Consider the following 22070-nt stretch of genomic DNA (forward strand, 5'->3'; position numbering starts at 1 on the left):
GATCCAAGATATGACTGTACAGCTTTCATCTTTGGGAGGCTTTAAAGCAGGAATGGAGGCTCTCAGGCCTGGGGAAGTGAATGTGGATTTCTAAGTCTCTCTATTTGGCCCTCAGGCTCTCTCTAGGCCAGAGCTTTCCAAAGTTTCCATGTTGGTGCCCCATTTTTTAGACATGCATCATTTTGCGACACAGTATGGCGCTGTGGGTTAAAGCCTCAGCGCCTAGGACTTGCTGATCGAAAGGTCGGCGGTTCGAATCCCTGCTGTGTGGTGCGCTCCCGCTGCTCGGTCCCAGCGCCTGCCAACCTAGCAGTTCGAAAGCACCTCCGGGTGCAAGTAGATAAATAGGGACCGCTTACCAGCGGGAAGGTAAACGGCGTTTCCGTGTGCAGCTCTGGCTCGCCAGAGCAGCGATGTCACACTGGCCATGTGACCCGGAAGTGTCTTCGGACAGCGCTGGCCCCTGGCCTCTTAAGTGAGATGGGCGCACAACCCCAGAGTCTGTCAAGACTGGCCTGTACGGGCAGGGGTACCTTTACCTTTACCTTAATTCAGTTTTGCTAGCAAATCGGAGGTTAAACTAACCCCTTTCCAGCCCCCAGAAAAGCACGGGGAACGTTTGCATGACACACCTACACACTGCAGCTGGCACACTAATGTGTTGTGACACACAGTTTGCAAAGCTTTGCTCTGGCCCATGCCTTCTCATCTGATCACATCCCACACTGGCCTGCATCTTTGAACTGAGACTATGCTTTGCATTTGCCTAATGGAGGATGCAGAGATTTGTGTTTGTGTTCATATGTGAGGGTAAAAACCTCTTACTTTTGCAAGGCTGAGTTTTAGCTTATTGTATATAAGAGTCACATCTGAGGCTCCACCCACTCTTTGCCCCTGGCCTCATCCACCACTGGCATGTGTTCCATGGAAAGGTGCACGAGCAGACCCAACCCATGAAATTCACAGCTCCATTTTCTTGCTTCTGAACTCTCTGTGGCTAAAATCATGGGCCATTGCAAATATCTCAGTGTATGTTTGTTGTACTGCCGTGCAACAAATATAGTCGTTGGTTTATTTTCTGCAAATAACAATTCCCAACCCCATGCCCCAGTTATCCTCATGTGGAGGGCTGATTTGAATCTAGGTTTATCATAATGAGGAAGACTGGTCTTAATGAGAATGCCAGTGTAGACTGGCATTTACTTGGGGTAAATTAATCTGGGATTAAACATGCAAACAGACAAGATTTAACACAGGATTTTGAAGCTTTGCTCCCTGTTCAAGCCTCACTCTGCATATTCACATCTGTCCACAACTGCCTGGCATGAGTCACTGTCAGAAGTGTGCTGTGAGGTATCAGTGCAAATTCTACCAACATGGATTGCCAGTTTAACGCAAGTTCCAATACATGTTTGTTGCATGAATGGTGATGTGCACTGTTGTGTGATTTTCCATAGCAGATCACCTAAACCTAGGAAACCTGGCTATTTTTATAGCCAGCTATTATGCCAAGTGCCAGCATTGGTGCTCGGTGTGATCAGGGAACCACCACAGGGAGTTCACTGATTTAAATGTCACAAGCACATTGCCTGATTTCCTTATAAAACACGTGTATTTTTTAAAAAATTGAAAAGTGGCTGTAGCAAATGAATTTTAAATGCAAAAAAGGTACATGTCAAACAGTATGATTGTTGTTGTTTGAATTCCATTATGCGGACAGGCGGAGACCCCCCCCCCCCAACCCAAGGCTGGCTCCCGCGTGGAATAAAGACACATGACACTGTGTTATGGGATTAAAGCTGTCCCCAACTTTATTTAAGATTCAGATGTAGGGAGACCTTGGCTTAGGCCTTGGTCGGTTATCCCTCCCAGTCCCTGGCTGGGGATCTGGGGAACATCAGGGTTATCCAGATTGAGTGCAGATTGGACTGGCTCTGGAGAACGTCTGTTCAAGCAGAGAGCCCGCCCCCCAATTTGCCGCAACACGGGGGAAACTAATGACAGCCTCTCGGCGTATGGCCAATGACTCCCCTCAGAACAACCCCTTTAACGGGGAACCCTGGGATCACTGCTGCAGGTGGGGCGTCGGTCAACGCTTCATGCCCCCCTCCCCCATTCTTTAGGGAAGAAAGACTAAAGGATTCCACCCAAGGCCTGAAACCACCAAAGTTGTGACGTTTTGCTATGGGGAAGGCGAAACCTGCCAATGCAGGAAAATTCCTTTCGGCCCTTTAACAGCGACCAATACATAGCAGTGCCAGCATACCTGTGAAGAAGTTAACCTGCAAAAGAAAGCTGAACTGAGGGAGGGTGGGGTGGGAGAAGCTCTGGAGCCAACGGTGATCCCCCAGGTAAGTTCCACCCTCTATTGTGTGGGTAGGGAAGTCCCACCCCCTTAGCCAACTCCCCTGACAATGCCTCCCCCACCGGGATTGGTTGACTGTCCAAGGTTGGGTGGGAACCTCAAGGTATCTAGCCTGGGGGGGGGGGACGATGCCAGGCAATACTGCTAGGAGCCATGTAGTATCAGGGGTGCTGCGCGCATCCACGCAAAGAACGCCCCCCATTTGATGTGGGGAGCAGTCATTGTCGAGAGAACTGGTAGGCGAGCAGTCACTTTTCATCCTTACCATTGTTGCTGTGGTCCTGTTGCTTATTCCTCTGGGCAAGGTGGTGGGGTAAGCAGTGGAGTCAGGGAACTCTCAGCCTTGGTTACTCCACCAGGGTATGAGCCTTAGCAGGTGCCTGACCACAACAACCTCAGGCACTGACCCTCAACACCGTGGCGAGCTATAAAAACAGTCAAGTTCGCCTTGTTGTAGATGATTTGAAGTTGACAACTATACAGGGGAGCAAGTTCTTGGCTTTCCACCATTCTGCAGCTGCAGAACCACCACTGAGATCATGTGTTTGGCAGCCACTGATCTAACCTCTTTAACAGATAGCACTTGAAGCAGATGTTCCCCAGCTGATCCCAGGGATCTGGAAGTTAATCTTATGAAGGGAAATTGGTGGCCCTCCTCATGCTGCTGGAGTACAACCCCCATCATCCCTGACAACTTGACTGATGGGAGTTGGGGTCTTACAACATCAGGAGGGCCACAAGACAGGTGGGGAGGAATCAGCCTTAAAGCTTACAGGATCTATTTTGTTTTTTCCTTAAAAACTCAAAGTCCACCAGTCAGGTGCCAATAGTGGAATAGAAAGGGGTGGTGGAGGAAATGCACTTAAAATTAAAGGACAGGACATCCCTGAGTGTACCTCAATCCAGGAACTTGTTTTTAGGACCAGAAAGGAACTCACAGTTTGTTCATACAAAATTCCATTCCTGGTTTTCCACCAAGCTTTCTTGGCTGTAGTAGCCTAAATTGAGTGAGGAAAGTTATTCTGATTAAAAACTGAGAATGAGAAATCCTGGGTGATTTACTAAGTCCCAGTACAGGAGAAAGATGGGGTATAACTATGCTATGCTATAAAAAAAGGTAAAGGACCCCTGACAGTTAAGTCCAGGCGCGGACGACTCTGGGATTGCGGTGCTCATCTCGCTTTACAGGCCGAGGGAGCCGGCATTTGTCCGCAGACAGTTTTTCCGGGCCATGTGGCCAGCATGGCTAAGCCACTTCTGGTGCAACGGAACACTGAAACCAGAGCACCGCACAGAAATGCCGTTTACCTTCCTGCCAGAGCGCTACCTATTTATCTACTTGAATTTTTTGGGCGTGCTTTCGAACTGCTAGATTGGCAGGAGCTGGGACTGAGCAATGGGAGCTCACCCCATCGCAGGGATTTGAGCCGCCAACTTTCTGATTGGCAAGCGCAAGAGGCTCAGTGGTTTAGACCACAGCACCACCCGCGTCACTTCTATACTATACTAGAAATCACCCAAGGTAAAAAGGTAAAGAACCCCTGGACTGTTAAGTCCAGGTGAAATGCTTATCTCCACTTTCAGGCTGAGGGAGCTGGTGTTTGTCCATAGACAGCGTTTCGGGTCATGCTGCCAGCATATGGCTGAACCGCTTCTGGTGCAATGGGACACCTTGACAGAAGCCAGAGTGCCTGAAAACACTGTTTAGCTTCCTGCTGCAACAATATCTATTTATCTATTTGCACTGGTGTGCTTTCAAACTGCTAGGAGCAGGAGCTGGGACAAAGCAACAGGAGCTCACCCCATTGTGTGGATTTAAACTGTCAACTTTAGCACTTATTATTTTATTATTGATCTATTTCACAACACTGATATGCCAACTGAGTGTAATAAAACCTCAAAGAGGGTTACTGAATGGAAAAAAAGAAACTCCAATAAAATTATCAGTCTTGGAATTGATTGTTCCAGAATCTGATTGGTAGCCTGTAGAAATGTGTGCAATGCGTTCTCTGTTGCCTGCATTAGACAAAGAGATGGGTAGAGCAATAGCAGATCCTTTCCCATTACATTCAGTACCGGTATATTACATGAATTATAGAAACATCCATTTGTGACCTTTTCCTTTGTGATTTCTCCCCCTTATCATGCAAGTGCCTCATTTCCCCTCAGGGCCAAAGGGAGGTTAATAAGGGTTTAAGTCAGAAGTGTGATGATTGGCTGGAAAGGGCTTCTGGTGATGAAAGGCTACCTCTGAATAATTTTGAATACTTACAGTAAAGATGTGATTGCTTTGGCTTCTTCCAGAATGTTGAGTGTGCAGCTGGAGACGGATTGTATATGACAGGAAGCATAAATAGGCCTGGGAACCAGATCTAATTCTGTTGCAGGCTGTCATTTGGACGTTTTATTATATGATGACGCTTTCATTTCTCCCACATCTAATACAAGATTACATTTGTATATATGTGCGTGTCTGTGTTTGGACATGGCTATTGCTGACACCAGACTGATTGGATGACATTCTTGCCATCAATGTATTGAAATACTGCAGTTTCCCCCAACCTGGTGCCCTCCAGACTGCAACTCCCATCACCCCAGCCAGAACATCTGTCCCAGACACCTGGAGGGTGCCAGGTTGGCAAAGATTGAGACCCAGAGTCATGCTGAAGAAAAGCAGGAATCATTCAGGGATAATGGCTGAACTATCATTGGTGAATTGTAAATGATACGCAAATAGCTCTGGGCCACAGGAAAAATAATTACCAGTGAATGTAAGTATTTGGGAAACTCCATTTCATTTATTATTAATTGTAGCTTTGTTTAGCAAATGTACTCTGCGGTAATTGGATGTTTATCTTGTTTGTCTTGTCTGTGTACATTGTTAGCAGATAGGCTGGTTAGGCAGACTGATTAGCAGAGAATTAATTGCATTTCAACCCTTGATGGAATCGCAGCAGGTAAGGAGGAGGGAAGCCACCAAGCAGAGAAGCCATCCACTCCAAATGATGGCAGTACTGGACTGAAGACTTCCCACACCAAAAGTTGGTGGTTCTGACACATGTTGTCATCTCCACGTTGCCAGGTGCTCTTCGGAAGACAAGAGAACCCTGGGTTCACTACAGACCTTTGGGGTGCAACATGGGAGGAAGGAAACTCTCGCAGGATCACTGAAGTGGTATTGATAAGTAGAATGTCATGGCACTCGGGTGATGTTCAGGTAGTGTTAGGTGGCAGAGGAACCAATCCCCATGGCAGGTTGCCAGGAATGGACTAGACAAGGAAAAGTCCTTACTATCTTTGTTTATTCAATATCCACAGAGACAGGTTTGGGAATGTGGCCTCTCGGAATAATGGTGTTGCTCCAAGTGAAACCCCACGCCCTCTGTCTCTCCCAGTTCCTCATGAGTCATCGCTACGGATGCTGGAAAGTGCCCTCTGCCTTTCAGCTCTTTGTTCTCCTACTTTCAAGGCCTGCCGTGTTCTGGGAGAGAGAGGTCTGGAATGCTTTCTAAAGACACTGAGTCTGTCAGCTGTCTTTCCCCTGGTGCTTCTTCTTCTTCTTCCTCCTCCTCTCCAATTATTTCCCAGCTTTCCCCCTCATCTGCCTTTGAACTGTGACCTCCCTCAAACCCCTCTTGTAATTCTGAACTGTCTCGTCCTCCTCTGCCCAGTCCCTGACAGGTACATGCCAGCAGTGCAGTCCATATCTTTTCCTGAAGGAAGTAGCTTAGTGTGTGCGAATTTTCATTTCTTCTAGATTCTGCTTCCTCACCCCATTAGCTGTTGCCTCTTCAGCATTGTGCACCCTGCTGATCTGGCACTTTGGATTGGGCCAGGCCTAGCCTGGGCTAACCTGAAGCTGATCTGACCTGGATTTGGGCCCAAATAGATTCAGGGACTTGATTTGGGTTTTAAGCCCTAATTAAACAGGCATGAGGGACACGGGAAGACAGAGATGCCGCATCTTTTTCATCCATCCCGACTGCATGTTTAATCAGGATTTTAAAACACAACAGATGATCAGGAAGTGGGTTACGAAAGGAGATGCTGTGGCCCCTCTCCCACATTGCACTTCAGAGGGCTGTGGGGAACGTGCTGGTTGAATAAGACCCTGCAGACCCTGACGGTCTCTCCTTCTTCCACCCCCACAGCCTGACTGTCCTGACTTTTGACAGAGTTTACTTGACTTGGAGTGATCCAGGGCTATCTCAACCCAATTTGGTCAATACTCAGATCTGCCTGGATTGACCTGATTCAGTTTGGGCTTCAGTCATCTCTGATCTACAACCCATGTATTTTCCCAGGTGCTTTGCTTCTTCCTTCTTCCAGGTTTAGACAAATGGGTGACCCAAAGTGAATAGGATGATACCATGCAGCCAATAGTTCAAGCGTTAGAGCTATGACAGGGCAACATAAGTTGAGTGGGGCTGTGCCTTTTGCTCTAACCACTACACAACACAAGGTTTCCTACTCATGTGGCGCTTTATGCCTGAAGAGGCAAATCAGCTTGGACTAGATCAGGGGTCAGAAAACTTTTTCAGCAGGGGGCCGGTCCACTGTCCCTCAGACCTTGTGGGGGGCCAGATTATATTTTTGGGGGGGAAATGAACGAATTTCTATGCCCCACAAATAACCCAGAGGTGCATTTTAAATGAAAGGACACATTCTACTCATGTAAAAACACGCTGATTCCCAGATCGTCCGCTGGCCAGATTTAGAAGGCAATTGGGCCGGATCCGGCCCCCTGGCCTTAGTTTGCCTACCCATGGACTAGATTGTGATGTAGCTGAGGGCGAGTCAGAACAGTGTAAGTCAATAGGTGAACATTTTCACAAAAAGTGCTGAATGCCAGCCAAGGAGGAGAAACATTTCCCCGCACCGCTGAAAAGAAGTTTCAGGTCAGATCTAGGGACTACTTAGACTGTGGTTTTAAGTGGTATATAAATTGTTGAAGGGAACAAACGCTTACATACTTAATAGTCAGATTTGTCATACAACCTCAGTATCTCACGAGTATTGTAGCTATCACATAAACTGGAAAATTATCTTGTACAAGAAGTGAAGGGCTAAAGAGCTATTAAATAAACCAGTATGTAGAACTTGAAATTTACTAATTCTTTTTTATTTAGTGGCTCCTCATAAACTGAGACCCTAAACTGCAATTTACTTAGTTTACATGGAAATCCGGCACTGCTCATAGCTCTTCAAATATTTCAAGTCAGGGCTGCAGCTCCTGTGTGCCAGACTGATGTCTGGCTTTAAAACATCTGTTGGGTCTGGCACTCCTCCCTCCCTCCTTGCATCTTTAAGATACGAGGTGGGGAAAGTACCTTTCAAGCATGTCTCAGCCCTAAACCTTGATTCCGCCAAGTGCTACGCAGGACTCAAGACTTGCTCGATTATGTTTGAGTTTCTTATTAGTGATGTGAGAATGAAAAGCAGATGTGCATGAGGAGACACAGAATGAATTAAAACGGGAAGGGGAGGTGCCGGGGACCAAAGTGCAGCAGCTGACATTTCTCTTGCTGCAAAAATAAAAGGGCTTCCTTCGGAGAGAACTGTCAAGGATCATTGATGAGGCAGCGGCGGAACTAAAACAATGGCAACTCAGTGTGGAAGTTCCACTCAAAACCAATTATGGCCACTTGCAGATTAATGAATGCTGAGTTGATTAATTATTCACCCATTAATTAATTAAATTCAAGGATAGCTGTATACCACCACAACACTGGCACTCTTCTATGACATCGTAGGAAATGTCAGACAGCTTTTCTTTCTTAAGTTTAAAGTTCCTGTTCGTTGTTAGATGGTAGCTGGTTCCTCATTACAGTAACAAAAGGAGCGTCCGAAAACAAATAGTTTGAATTCACAGCAGCCCCATGAAGATCTGTTTCTTTTTCCTTGCTTAGCTGTAGAAGTGGTTGTACGTCACATTAAAAAAACAAACCTGGAATCCTTAACTTTCTTTACATTGTGTCTCAGAAAGAGATGTGCTAGCTAATGTTAGTTATAGGGAATTGGTTACGGCTGGGAATGTATCTCAGTCTTCTACCTTTTAGGCCACTTTGATGTGTGGATTCCTGAAAAACCCGGGGCTGGATGTTGTGCTATTAATATTCATATTGTAAAATGTGGCTAGTATTATTTATGCTGTATGTCAGATGCTTTGTTATGATATGCCTATGCATTGTCTGTGAAGCTGGCAGACCAAAGATGTCTCTCACAGCTGTTAATGTGTCTCTACATCCAAACTTGGATGAGGAGAGAATTTCAAAGGGTTGAGGGGTCAAAAGCTGTCACTGAAATTCTAGGAGAATAAGCAGATAAAGCCTGTTTTGCTTCTTTCTGTCTTTTTCTTTTCTCTTTTTTTTTACACAAGTGAATAGATTTCATTCCAGGTTGAGGTTTGAAAAGAAGGAACCACCCCCCACATATAGGATTAAAGATCTGAAATTAATAATAGATTTGGTTGCATATGCTCTCAGGAAAACTGACCCAAAATTTAAAGACATTTATTTTCTGAGAAAATGCATGAGGTTTCCCCCCCCTTCACACACCCCTAGAAAAAGGTCAATTTGCAGTGGTGGGGGGGCAGCCACAATTTCCCCCTGATAATGGCTTGGAGTGATGGTAGATCTGGATTACTGTGGAAGATACAAAATGGCGGTCACTCTGTCAACACAGTTGCTGCTGCACCAATGCACCTGAGTGGAAGAAGAATGATGCTCAAAAACTGCCACTGGTAATGGTGAGCTCAGTGCCTGAGAAATTGCTATAGAAGTCTCCCTCCCTTGGAGAAATTTGATGAAAAGCCTCTCTCTCCTAATTTCCTAGTCCTTTGGAGGCAATTTGCACACAACTCTGGTTATGAGGAAACGTGTTTAATTTGCAAACAGAAGCTGGAGATGGAGTCCTAATTATATACCACCTATTATGAAAGCGTCTCAAGATGGCTAGCAATAAAAAATATGATGAGAATAATAAAATCAATCCAGCCATGTTAAAAGCCAGTACAAAATTTTAACTCAGAAAGTTAGGAAGACTTCAACCTGCCCTGTGATTGGGCCAGACTGAAGAGGAAGAGGAAGAAAAGTAGTGGGGGCATAGAAAGAAGAGCAATCCTTTCATCTCTCCTGATAAGCTGAAGAATTCCGGTCAAAACACTGCCATGTGACCTTCACTTGAAAGTTGCTTGCATTGTTCAGCTATGTGTTTGTGCTAGTGCAAGGACAAGTATTAGTGGAACAAGATCCACATCCTCTTTTCCCCCTTCGTGTGTCCTACACCCCCCCAAATCTGCTTGGTAGGGCTGGAGAAACCCCCAAAATAGTTTTGGAGGCACAGGGGCGGGGGAGTGGGATAAAGTTCTCCTTAGTACTACTTTGCATACCAAGTGAGATTCCTTTTGTGTGCACACATATCAGTGTTTTAAATATAACAAATCGCTTTCCTTGGGTACCGTGGAACTTTCTTCTTCTTCACTTGACATAAAAGCTGGAATACGTTTTCCTGTCTCTTAACAGCTGGGGTTTAGAAAACATCGTTAAGGTGGGTCGTTTATTTCCTGTATTGCATCCCCAACCCCCACCCCCGCTGCCTCCTGTGCTTTATTTATGCTTGGAGAAGTGAGATCCAGAGAATGGAATACTCAGCAGCTACTTGATAAGACAGTTAAGATTTCTGAAGTATGTGTCTAGGTCACTATGTGTTTTATGGAGATGTTTTTCATTACAGTCAGCACGTTGGCACTGCATGACTTATATTCCCAGAACTAGACTTGCAAATGAGATTCTGTTGTCCTGTATGTGGTAATTTCAATCTCGAAACAGACCCTCATGTACGACATCTGTTTGAGTTATGGCTGTGAAAGCGAGTATGAATGACAGTCTGTCTCAGTGCATTAGACACTGGTAGATTATTGCTACCACAGCACCACAGCGCAAAATCTCATCAGGAATAATGAGGGAAACCTCACCAATCCAAGAAATGAAAGGCCCCCTCCCCATTTTGGCAACTGTCTGATCGTCTGGATAGAATGAATTAAGCTGCTAGTCTTTGACCAGATTGTTCCTAATGATTCTAATATGAAGAGATCATTGTTGATGCCTCCTCATCTTCAGGAACACCTCTTCCTGCTGGACATGTAAGAATTGCTTGGATGTTGTTTAGCAGAATTCAAGGTAGATTAGTGTAATCAGTGGACGGGGAACCCTTAGAATCATAGATCATAGATCATAGAATCATAGAATTGTGGTGTTGGCAGGGACCATGAAGGTCATCTATTCCAACCCACTGCAATGCAGGAATCTTTTTACCCAATGTAAAGCTTGAACCTACAAGCCAGAGATTAAGAGTGGACCATGGGTTCCCTGGGTCTGGTGCAATCCAAGTTATGGATGTCCTACTAAGTAGCTGTACACAACAGTCTCAGATAAACAACATAAATGAGCAACAATATACTGTTCTGTATTTGTGTGACAATAATCAGCAAAAAGTACTATGCACCGTATTTCTGGAATGATGCAATCTCTCTGGAAAACACCATACTGGAGCCTTTCCACTAGGCAGTATTCTGTATGCATTCCATGGCCTTGACTTAAAGCAGTCATGTTTGCTGTAATAAAAGAAGAGCATCTGAAAAGGCCACTGTTGGCACCATCTCTCCTCAGCTGAGAGAAGCATTTTCTAAAGTAGGTAGGTTAAATGGGGTCGCAGAAGGAGAATGCCTTGCAATGGGAGAATAAATCATTGTATTCAAAGGCGCTGAATAAATGGGGGATGTGCCAAAGGAAAGAAATAAAATACATGGTCCATCCAATAATTTATACTGCATGGTTGTACCAAAATCAGGAAGCATGGAAAATGCAGCTAGGATTAGAACAGCTGTGATTGATGAGTTGTTTGCCATAACTGTCATTTGTGGTCCAATAATTTAGGTTTCCTTGTCTTCGGAGCTGTTCTCTTCCATCATCTTGCACTTCTCCCCTGACTTTCCAAGCCAACAAAACATCTTCACTGCAAAGTCATTGTAGGATTAAACTCAGCATCCCAGTATGCTAGATTTGTGTTAAATCTCTTTATTATATAATTTTCCACACAACTTGAACGTGTACCGTTCCTTAAAACCTTTCACTTTGCAGATCCTGAGAAAAAAAGATATTTATTAGTTCAGCACGTTCCTCCAAATTTTAAGTGTTCCTTTGACTCGAAGATGAATCAAAACTTCCTGTGCTGAATCCAGAAATGCCCACATGTTTCTCAGAATTTGGATCAATCTCCATGACATTTTTAGGAAAGAAACACAGGTAGCATGCCACCATCGCTTTGCACTAGGAATATTTGCAGCTGAGATAGATAGGTAGTGGCCCTGCTGACATATACATGCTTCAACACTACGCGAGAATGAAACACTGAAACTCCGTTTTTCAATAATTGTCATTTCATGTGTCAGTATGGGTGGGACAACGCGATCTCAAAAACAAGGTTCAGCCAGGATTTGGATATTTTAAAAGTGTCAAAAGTAGCATATTTCTGGAGCACCTATTGCAATGACGCTTTACACCTCACAATAGCAATGTTCCCCACACAGGACAATCTTCTCACTGTCCCATTTTGGAAGCAAATCGGTTTGTACCTTTGGCATGCTCCCCACCTAGAGGACAGCCCACCCTATTTGCTAAATCTCAGTGGAGCGCACCACTTACCTGGAATGGGGAGGTTCAAGCAGCAACAACTTCCTCAAATTATTAGCCCAATGACTGACACAAGTCTCACCAACCGTTATCGTTTGCACGCGCCACATTCCCGTTTCAACAGCAACACATACGCAACAGAAAACAATTTCATAGCACATAAGGCAGCATTATTGTAGCAATTGAGGACTTAATGTAGTGGTGGCTTTCTCATTTTCGACATAAGTACCTCTTTAAGAATAAATGGAAGCCGGGGATATGGTGTGTGTCTGTTGGCGGAAAGACATCAAGATGCTGTGTTCGTTGTGGTGTGTGATCCATTAGAACATAAGAGCAGTGGCCCTTAGTATGCAGTTTTTAGAATCAATCCCCCGCCCCCGAGTGGCATGAGTCTGTTAGCAGCACCGGATGTCCCTCCCTCCTTGTTATTATTAATTTAAACAGCACTGCATTTAAGTTTCTCTGTCTTTAATAGTTGCCTAGAAAGGGGGATTTCCAGCAGCTAAAGCTATTCTCATCCCAGCACAACAAGCTGCCAACCAGCACTCTCTAGGAACTTCCTTATCCATGGCTGCAACATCATGTGACACAGCACCACATTTCTTGCTCCTAATCACATCAATTTCAACAGAATCAGTTCACTCATTCATTGAGCTACCAGTAATCAGACATGGTGATATATAGAGAGCGAGAGGAAGAGAGAGAGGGAGAGCGCTTTTAGTTTCATTCAAATTGTGGCTTATGTGACATGTCTTTCAATAGGAACTTAAGTGTACCCAATTTTCTTGAAATTGCATTAAAGATTTATTCACCAGGGATCAGAATTCTAGCCAAGTGCACATCTACAGATCTCTTTTTAAAGACTTTGGGTGACACTTTAATCTGATTCTTCTGAAGCAAGCCTTCTCTTTACAGTGGACATCGTGTATGAGGTGAACAGAAGGGTGGATCTCAATTTTCCTGTGATCTCTCTTCTCACTAGGCAGCTGCAAACATCGGCATTTGTTGCACCTCCATATAGGCATGACATGGTAAATGTCAGGAAATCTACAAGCGCTGATGATTGCTCGTAATTAAGGCCATTCGGAAATGTCAGGAATTATATTTATTTCTGTGTTATTCTTATTTTTAATTCGCCTGTCGGTTCTACTCGCTGCCTTGAAAGTTTCTGTTACCCAAACAGGAAAGAATTTATAGCAATGCACAGTGCAAAATGCGTTGTAATCCAAAGGGGATTGTGGAATCTCTCTGTAGGCAGGGACCCCTTGATTTGAGTCTAGCACTACAAGATGCTCCCAATGGTCTGGCAATCTTGGGAAATGGCCTCTGATGGAGGACAAGTAGATCCCCTGGTGGCTGTAGTTGCACAAATCTAAGGGGAATTTTGAAACCTCCCCACGGTTACAAAGTTAAAGTAACCAGTCGTTACCATTTACCCATTAAATGATCCCACACTACCAGCTCCTCCAAGCAGGTCTCAGATACTTGGGACTTTTAAACATCTGGAGGACACCAGGTTGGGGAAGTCTATACTAGATGGTATACAGAAAGCCGGTGGGTGGCGGGGAAGAAGATTAAGATGCTCAGCTGCCATTTGCACCAGCAGCTGCATGTATAAAATAAGGTCTAATGCTTTTATCTTGAGCCTCAACAGTGTACAGAGAAGGAAGGACCTTTATTTGGGAAAGTAATTAGTAGCTGCGGATACGTGGGGGTGGTGGGGCATTTTAGCAGTCTATTTCATTTTTCTGGTTACAATTTATCTTTTAGCGTGATGCTGATGAGACTGAACTCAGTGAAAGCTACTCCACAGTCTCAGGGATGGGAGATATAAATTCGAATTAATGAACAGATACATAACAATAGCAAGGAGCTTGTTAGCAACTTCTGCATGTTTGCTCATTAGCAGCACATGAGCTGAACATCCCCCCCGCCTCCCACCCTAGCGATCTTGATTCACTGCTAGGAAGTTGAATTCCCCATCAGGATTAGTTTGTGTGTCAGTTAAATCAGCCTGACATCAGGCACTTATTTCATTTTACATCATTGGTTTTACAACACATGTGGGAGCTATTCTCAGTTGCTTTGGCATGGCTCACAAGCTTCCACGTCAGCCTTTAGAGCCTTGACTACATTTTTGGGTTGTTATTTGCACTAAATAAGTAAGAACAAACACATTGCTCAATAGTATATCTGCAATTACCTTTGGAAACTTACAACACTCATTAAATGTGTTTGGGGAAAAGCCGTAGCTCAGTGGCTGAGCACCTGCTTTGGATTCAGAAGGTCCTAGGTTTTGTCTTGGTGTGGAGACATACGAGGTTGAACAGATCCCCTGTCACTCCTTGAGTGAAAGTACACACCATCTTCAGTTGAGCTGAAGGCATATGAGAAGAATAAGCCAAAGAGAGTTGGGGTGAGAACCGCTCCTTATGGGGAAGGCAGATAACAATGGCTCTCAAAGTGAACCATTCACAGTGGGATCAGGTGTTAAACAGGGTTGTGTTATTGCCCCAGCTCTATTCATTATTTTCATTGCCATGATCCTACACTTTGTCAAAGGGAAACTCCCCACTGGGGTAGAAATTATATATCAAACAGCTGGAAAGCTCTTCAATCTGAGCAGGCTGAAAGCAAAGAGTAAGGTTAGCGTAACTTCCGCCATAGAGCTTCAGTATGCTGATGACAACGTAGTGTCAACATAGTGTCATCGTAGTGTGTGCATGCTCAGAGGATGACCTCCAAACCATCCTAAATATCTTCGCAGAAGCATATGAAAAGCTTGGCCTGTCGCTCAAACCAAAGTGCTGCACCAACCAGTACAAAATAACCCCTCTGCAGCGCCACAGATCCAACTCAATGGTGTAACATTGGAAAATGTCAATCACTTCTCCTACCTAGGCAGTTATTTTTCCACAAGGGTCAACATTGATGCCGAAATCCAGCATCGCCTGAGCTCTGCGAGTGCGGCTTTCTCCCGAGTGAAGTGCAGAGTGTTTGAGGACCGGGACAATCACAGGGAAACCAAAATGCTTGTTTACAAAGCTATTGTACTACCAACCTTACTTTATGCTTGTGAAACATGGACCATCTCCAACTTCTCGAAAGATTCCATCAACGGTATCTATGAAAAATCTTACACATCTACTTGGGAAGACAGGCAAACTAATATCAGTGTACTGGAAGAAGCAAAGATCACCAATGTTGAAGCAATGATTCTTCAATGTCAACTTTGTTGGACTGGTCATGTTGTTTGGATGCATGATTATCATCTTCCAAAGCAACTAGTCTATTCCGAACTTAAAAATTGAAAATGTAATGCTGGTGGTCAGCAAAAGAGGTTTAAAGACTTTCTCAAGACAAATCTAAAAAAAGATAGTATAAACACTGACAACTGGGAAACACTGGCCTGCGAGCACTCCAGTTGGAGAACAGCCTTTACCAAAGGTGTCATGGACTTTGAAGACACTCGAACTCATAACGCAAGGGAGAAATGTGCTAAGAGGAAGGCATGCTTGGCAAATCCACACCGTGATCAACTCCCACCTGGGAACCAATGTCCCCACTGTGGAAGGACGTGGGGGTCCAGAATTGGCTTCCACAGTCACTTACGGACTCATTGTTAAAACCGTGTTTATGGAAGACAATCTTACTCAGCTATGAGTGATCGCCAAAGAGAGATAGGGAAGGCATCCGAAGATGAGCTGTCATACCAGATAGTGCTACACGTGTTCTCATGGAAGGGAACGATCAACTTGTAAAAATTAGGCGGGCATCCTATGAGCAGTGTGAAGAGTCCCTTTGGGCTGACAAGGTCAAAGGCCTTCATCACCAATGAAGGCAATGTACAAGGGGTGTCTCTGCTCTCGGTATTTCTCCTGCACCTGACGCAGTGAGAAAATCATGTTGACTGTGGACCTCTGAGCCTTAAAGCTACATTGTGACTCGGGATAGACCCTTTCAGTATTTATTTGATGCTGCAACACTATTTTTAGTTGTCACTTTGACTGTTCATTCATTCATTCATTCATACATATTTTCTATCTTACCTATTACTCAAAAATTCAAAAATACTCAAAAATTCCTTCCTAACAGGAATAAACTAGATCTCCTAGTTTAGTATTAAAGAATCTCATTAGATGAGAACATACAGTCACATAACATTCACGCCAACAAAAAAAGGAAATAGCGCTGATGCAGGGGAGACAAAGGCTATCCTATGCATACCATTATTATCAAAACTGACAACACAGGACATCTGTTCTGGGGTGGTCGGAGATACTTGCATCAGAACTGTAGGCAATGCCAGCCATGCATGAGAATCTCTGGACCAGTCATGGTGCATGAGACTGCATTCTGCTGTTGCATGGCCCTCCTGCCTGTAGGTGTGCAGCTGCTTGCCAGGATCAGCATGAGACAGAGTAGGGGAGTGTGCTGGGTGCACCCCCACTTTGCATATCGCATCCATCCATCCATCTATTCTGGACCAGGCTAATGACTAACTAGTCCAGCATCTGGTTCTTACAGTGGCCTCCCAGATGCCTATCTATCTCTATCTATCTATCATCTATCTATCTATCTATCTATCATCTATCTATCTATCTATCTATCTATCTATCTATCTATCTATCTATCATCTATCTATCTATCTATCATCTATCATCTATCTATCTATCATCTGTCTATCTATCTATCTATCTATCTATCTATCTATCTCTATCATCTATCTATCTATCTATCTATCATCTATCTATCATCTATCTATCTATCTATCTATCTATCTATCTATCTATCTATCTATCATCTATCTCTATCTATCTATCTATCTATCTATCTATATCTATCTATCTCTATCATCTATCTATCATCTATCTATCTATCTATCTATCTATCTATCTATCTATCTATCATCTATCTATCTATCTATCATCTATCTATCTATCTATCTATCATCTATCTATCTATCTATCATCTATCTATCTATCTATCTATCTATCTATCTATCTATCTATCATCTATCTATCTATCTATCTATCTATCTATCTATCTATCTATCTATCTATCATCTATCTATCTATCATCTATCTATCTATCTATCATCTATCTATCTATCTATCTATCTATCTATCTATCTATCTATCTATCATCTATCTATCTATCTATCTATCTATCATCATCATCATCTATCTATCTATCATCTATCTATCATCTATCACCACTTGAAACCATTTAAATTTTGAATCCTTAGCTAAGGGAAAGCAAAAGACACGAGGGTGCTGTAATTTCTATCTGAACCTATTGAATTAGCCTGACACTTTTGCAGCTGAGTCATAGTCCCCTTGATGATACTCATTGGTCATGTCAATTAGAGTCTAGCTCTTCTGATTTATGTCTGTCTTAGTCTCTCTTTCAGCAAAGAGGATACCATTTGTGGCATTTTCAGATAGTCATTTTGTGTAGACAAATGAGAATGTTCCTGCTTTGAAAGTCTTGGCTTTGAAGTCACACTCAGCCAGCACACTCAGCAATTCCTGAGCCACCAAAGGAATGTTGATTTTTTTTTTTTGCACTGTTAAGAGATGAAATAAATGATAGACCAGCATTCAAAACAACACAAGCAAAATAAAAAGGAGATCCTTATTTGCTGAAAATGGGAAAAATAGCAAACATAGCAAACAAGTTTCACAATGGAAGTGTTTAGGATCAGAGAATTCTATTTGATGGGAACTTACAAATACACAAAACTAAACCCAGGAGAAGGGGAATGATGATGATCATGCAGAGGGAAAGGGCTGCGATCCTATGCTGCTACATTACACAGCATAAATTCCATTATGCTGAGTAGAACATACAGTGGTACCTCGGGTTAAGTACTTAATTCATTCCGGAGGTCTATTCTTAACCTGAAACTGTTCTTAACCTGAAGCACCACTTTAGCTAATGGGGCCTCCTGCTGCCGCCGTGCTGCCGAAGCACCATTTCTGTTCTCATCCTGAAGCAAAGTTCTTAACCCGAGGTAATATTTCTGGGTTAACGGAGTCTGTAACCTGAAGCGTATGTAACCTGAAGCATATGTAACCTGAGGTACCACTGTATTCATGATTGGGATGCCCAGTAGCTATCCTTGATCATATGAGAGGCTGCCTCATCACTTTCTACTTAGGCTGGTTCAGACATGCACATGCATGAAGTCTCATCAGTTGATTCCTCCACTAAAGACCATTCTCATCAGCAGTGCAAGCCCTGCCATCAGGCAGGGTGGGGCAGGAACAGCAGACAGAAACTTTTGGAGAAAATTCTTATAGCAGGAGGAAAAGGATGGCAGATGCCATTTAGATACTCTGCTTCAGATTACTGGTGCTGCTAAGTTTGCAATTTCCTATTTCAGTATGCAAGTCTTGCATTACTGGTCTTCAATTTGAGATGAACATAATGATGCCATGTGTTTTCTCCAAGCCAGCAAATAATTCCTGACTTCCCACTTCCTTGGCTTGGCTTGGCAGTGGCAGCAGCAAAAGGAGAAAAAGCAGGAAGGATTTAGCTCCTTGGTGCCCAGTGGAATGTTGCTACAGCAACATCCTAGGTGTCTGGGACCCTAGGAAATGTACATTTTCCAGAGTTCCCAGGACTCCTGGTGCCAACAGCTCTAGACTATATAGTTTCCAAAGGCTTGGCATTTATACAAACTATATTTCTCAGGGTTCCTGATCCCAATGCTGAAGCAACATCTCAGCATGAAAGAATGTGAGAACCAGTGTGGCATTAGTGGGGAGATCTATATTCAAGTCAGTCACAAAACTCTCTGGGTGACCTTGGGCCAGTCACTGTCTCTCAGCCTAACCTTAATTTGCAGGGCTGTAGGGAGAATAATGTGTAGGGAGGGAAAACCATGCATGCTGCTTTGAGCTCATTGGAGAAAAGGCAGAATATGAATGTATAAATAATGTACAAATAATGAAGCAATCATTCTAGCCAGGACCAGGGAGGAAGAGATCTTCCTGCTACTTCTGTGTCAAGTAAGTGGGAAGGGGCCCACAGAGGAAGGTTAGGAGTTCACAGGGTGGTGTTCAGACCTCCTGTGGCCCTTCAGATGTTGTTCTTGGACTCCAACTCCCATCACCCCAGTTTGTCCAGTGGTCAGAGGTAATGAGTCAAAGGGCCCAACAAGATTGGACAGGCCATAGATTAGCCACATCTCCACACCTCACTGAAATCAACAGCCTCGAACCTTCTTGAGCTTGCAAATAAGTTCTTTTCAAATCAAGTGTATTTATGGCTAGGTACACATTAGTGGCTTGAAATGCAGTGAAGTCACTTCCTTCTGCTGTATTTAAAGTCACATTTTTACATTGCTGTGCCCACCAGGGAAAAAGCTGGGATGTAGTCACCAGATTCATGGGGTTAGCTGTGATTCCTGCATTGCTGGGGTTCGGATTAGATGACCCGTGGTATCCCTTCCAACTCCACAGAGCTATGATTCCATGATGTGCATTATCTGAATTGTTTCCCCATACTTGCAATCCCCACCCCCACAATGCCAATTCAGTGGCACTGCCTTCTGCACATGTGCAATGGCCGTCTGAAATGTACACACCTCCGTTTAATCATGGCTTGCGTTAAAAAATTGGATGGAAGCTGGTTTGAGGGGAAACACATCAAACAACATTATTTCTTAAGAAGCTACAGGAGACAGAGGGATTGTGCATAATGTCATGTGTACTTGACTTCAAACCCCAGCAGTGGGAGTGCATTGGAGTCAGAATAAACAGCAATGTGTACACAGCCTACTTCTCTGTAAATATATTTATGACTGAGGTGTCAATGTTCTCAAACAATTATATGTGCCTTTGCTATCAAATCTATTAGAGAATGGTAGCGGCCTCAGCTTTAGTACACAGGAAAGCTCTCTCCCACAAATTATTCCTAAAGCATTTGCAAAGGGAAAATAATAAGTAGCTAAAATTATGGAAAAAAACACAAGCCTTTAGTTTCTCACTGGCATCTGTTTCCACGGAAACAGATGCTAGATTCACAAAAATGGGCTAAGTACTTTGCAGTGGAAGAGATTAATCACCATTACAATCACTCTTATTTTAAAACATTACTGCTGGCAAGGCAGGAAGAGATAGGTTCTAAAGCAGCATAGATTTTCAGCAACTTGCACCAAAACTAACCCATGGCCAAATCCTATTTAAAACATTTGGATTAAAATGTTGTTAATCAAATCCAGAGCAAATCAATACAAACAGATCAAACCCCATAAGTGGTTGAACAGCATTATATGCATGAAAATATTCATCCCACAAAGTCAATAAACTGTAAAATTAAATAACTCCTCCACTCATTTGATTAAAGCACTAAAGATCCCTGCTGAATTTGCTAACTCTCAACTGTTCTTAAAACTTTTCGTATTTATGTCATACCCGCATGTGGCTGCCACAGAGAATGTAAATCCAAAATAAATTTAGATATATCATTATTAACCTGAAAGAGATTTTATGGAAAACACGGACTGTTTGGGGCTAGAAGACTGCTGCATCAGCACTGTATTTTCACAATTTCCTTGGAAAGCTATTCTCAGGTTTGATTTTCCTTTGGGCCGGGGTGGGTGTGAAATAAAGTGTCTTTCTTCAAACACATTTTGTAGATTTGTTATCTGCCTTAGCAATCAGGCTACATATGCAATAATTTAAAACACTCCCCCCATCTCAACAAGTACTGTATGTGGTAAAAAAACAGTTTCAGCGCTGAAGATAAATATGGATAAGGCATCTGGAGGCCACTTGGAGAATGGGATGTTGGACTAGATGGGCCATTGGCCTGATCCAACAGCCTTGTCTTGTGTTCTTGTGATTAGAACATTTTATGAAGGATGCTATCTATATTTTAATCTGGCGCCTCATTTATGGACCAGGTTCCTCCCTCCCTTCTTGATTCCCCACTCCCCTCTGCTCTAAGATCTTGATTTATCTCAGGCATCACAGGAAGAGATGAGATGTTGAATGCAGTAGGCTTGTACAAGAGTTCTAGTAAGTGTTTGTGGTGGTTTGTGGAGGAACTTGGTGAAAAGGCTCTTTTTTGTACACAGAGCTGTTTCTGACATGATTTCTCTTACTTGTGTGATGATGGTGAGTACAGAAGAATGGAAACCCCATTATGTTTCTCTTTTCTTGGTAGGGGTGAGGACAGAGTGGTTTTTTTGCAGGTGTATTCTGACTGCATATGTTATTGAGGCAATAATCATGCATGTGTGGTAGATTCATACTGGGCCATCGACACACCATAGTCCTTTATTCTTTGTTCTGCAATGCCTTCCCAATGTTACTGCTGTCTGGATAGGCACTCTTGCACTATAGCACAACAAAAGTGGAACAGAAAACAAGAACAAAGGAACGTTTGTGGTGTAAAAAGTTGCAGGATCACAGCAAGGAGCTGAAGGACAGTCATTGTCAGGAAAGGACACAGTGTGTCCACCATGAAACCTTTGCAGGAGCTCACAGCATTGAAAGCAGGGTTGCTTAAAACTGCCCCAATGCCATTGTGGGCACAAATCATCATAGCACCCAGACATAGAGAATATTGCATTCATTTTCCTGATTATAATATGTGTCTCATTTTCTAATGTTCCTTTCACACTGCAGTACCTGTTGTGTTATGGAATTGTGACTTTTTGACCAATTTAATGGGTATGTGGTCATTCACCCCACTGGGTATGGTGACACAGTGATGAATGCCACTGTACAATGATGTTCCTACTGTACCCCACCCTTTCTGCACCTGCTTGCTTCTGTTTCCCCATGACCCCACTATGAAAAGCAACAGAAAATAATAGTATGCCAGTATACTAAACAACAACAACAACAACAACAACAACAACAACAACAATAATTTATTTATACCCCACCCATCTGGCTGGGTTTCCCCAGCCACTCTGGGCGGCTTCCAACAAAATATTAAAATACAATAGTGTGTCAAACATTAAAAGCTTCCCTAAGCAGGGCTGCCTTCAGATG

This window comes from Podarcis melisellensis, assembly GCF_964234715.1.
Source record: "Podarcis melisellensis genome assembly, chromosome: 3".
NCBI classification, from domain to species: Eukaryota; Metazoa; Chordata; class Lepidosauria; order Squamata; family Lacertidae; genus Podarcis; species Podarcis melisellensis.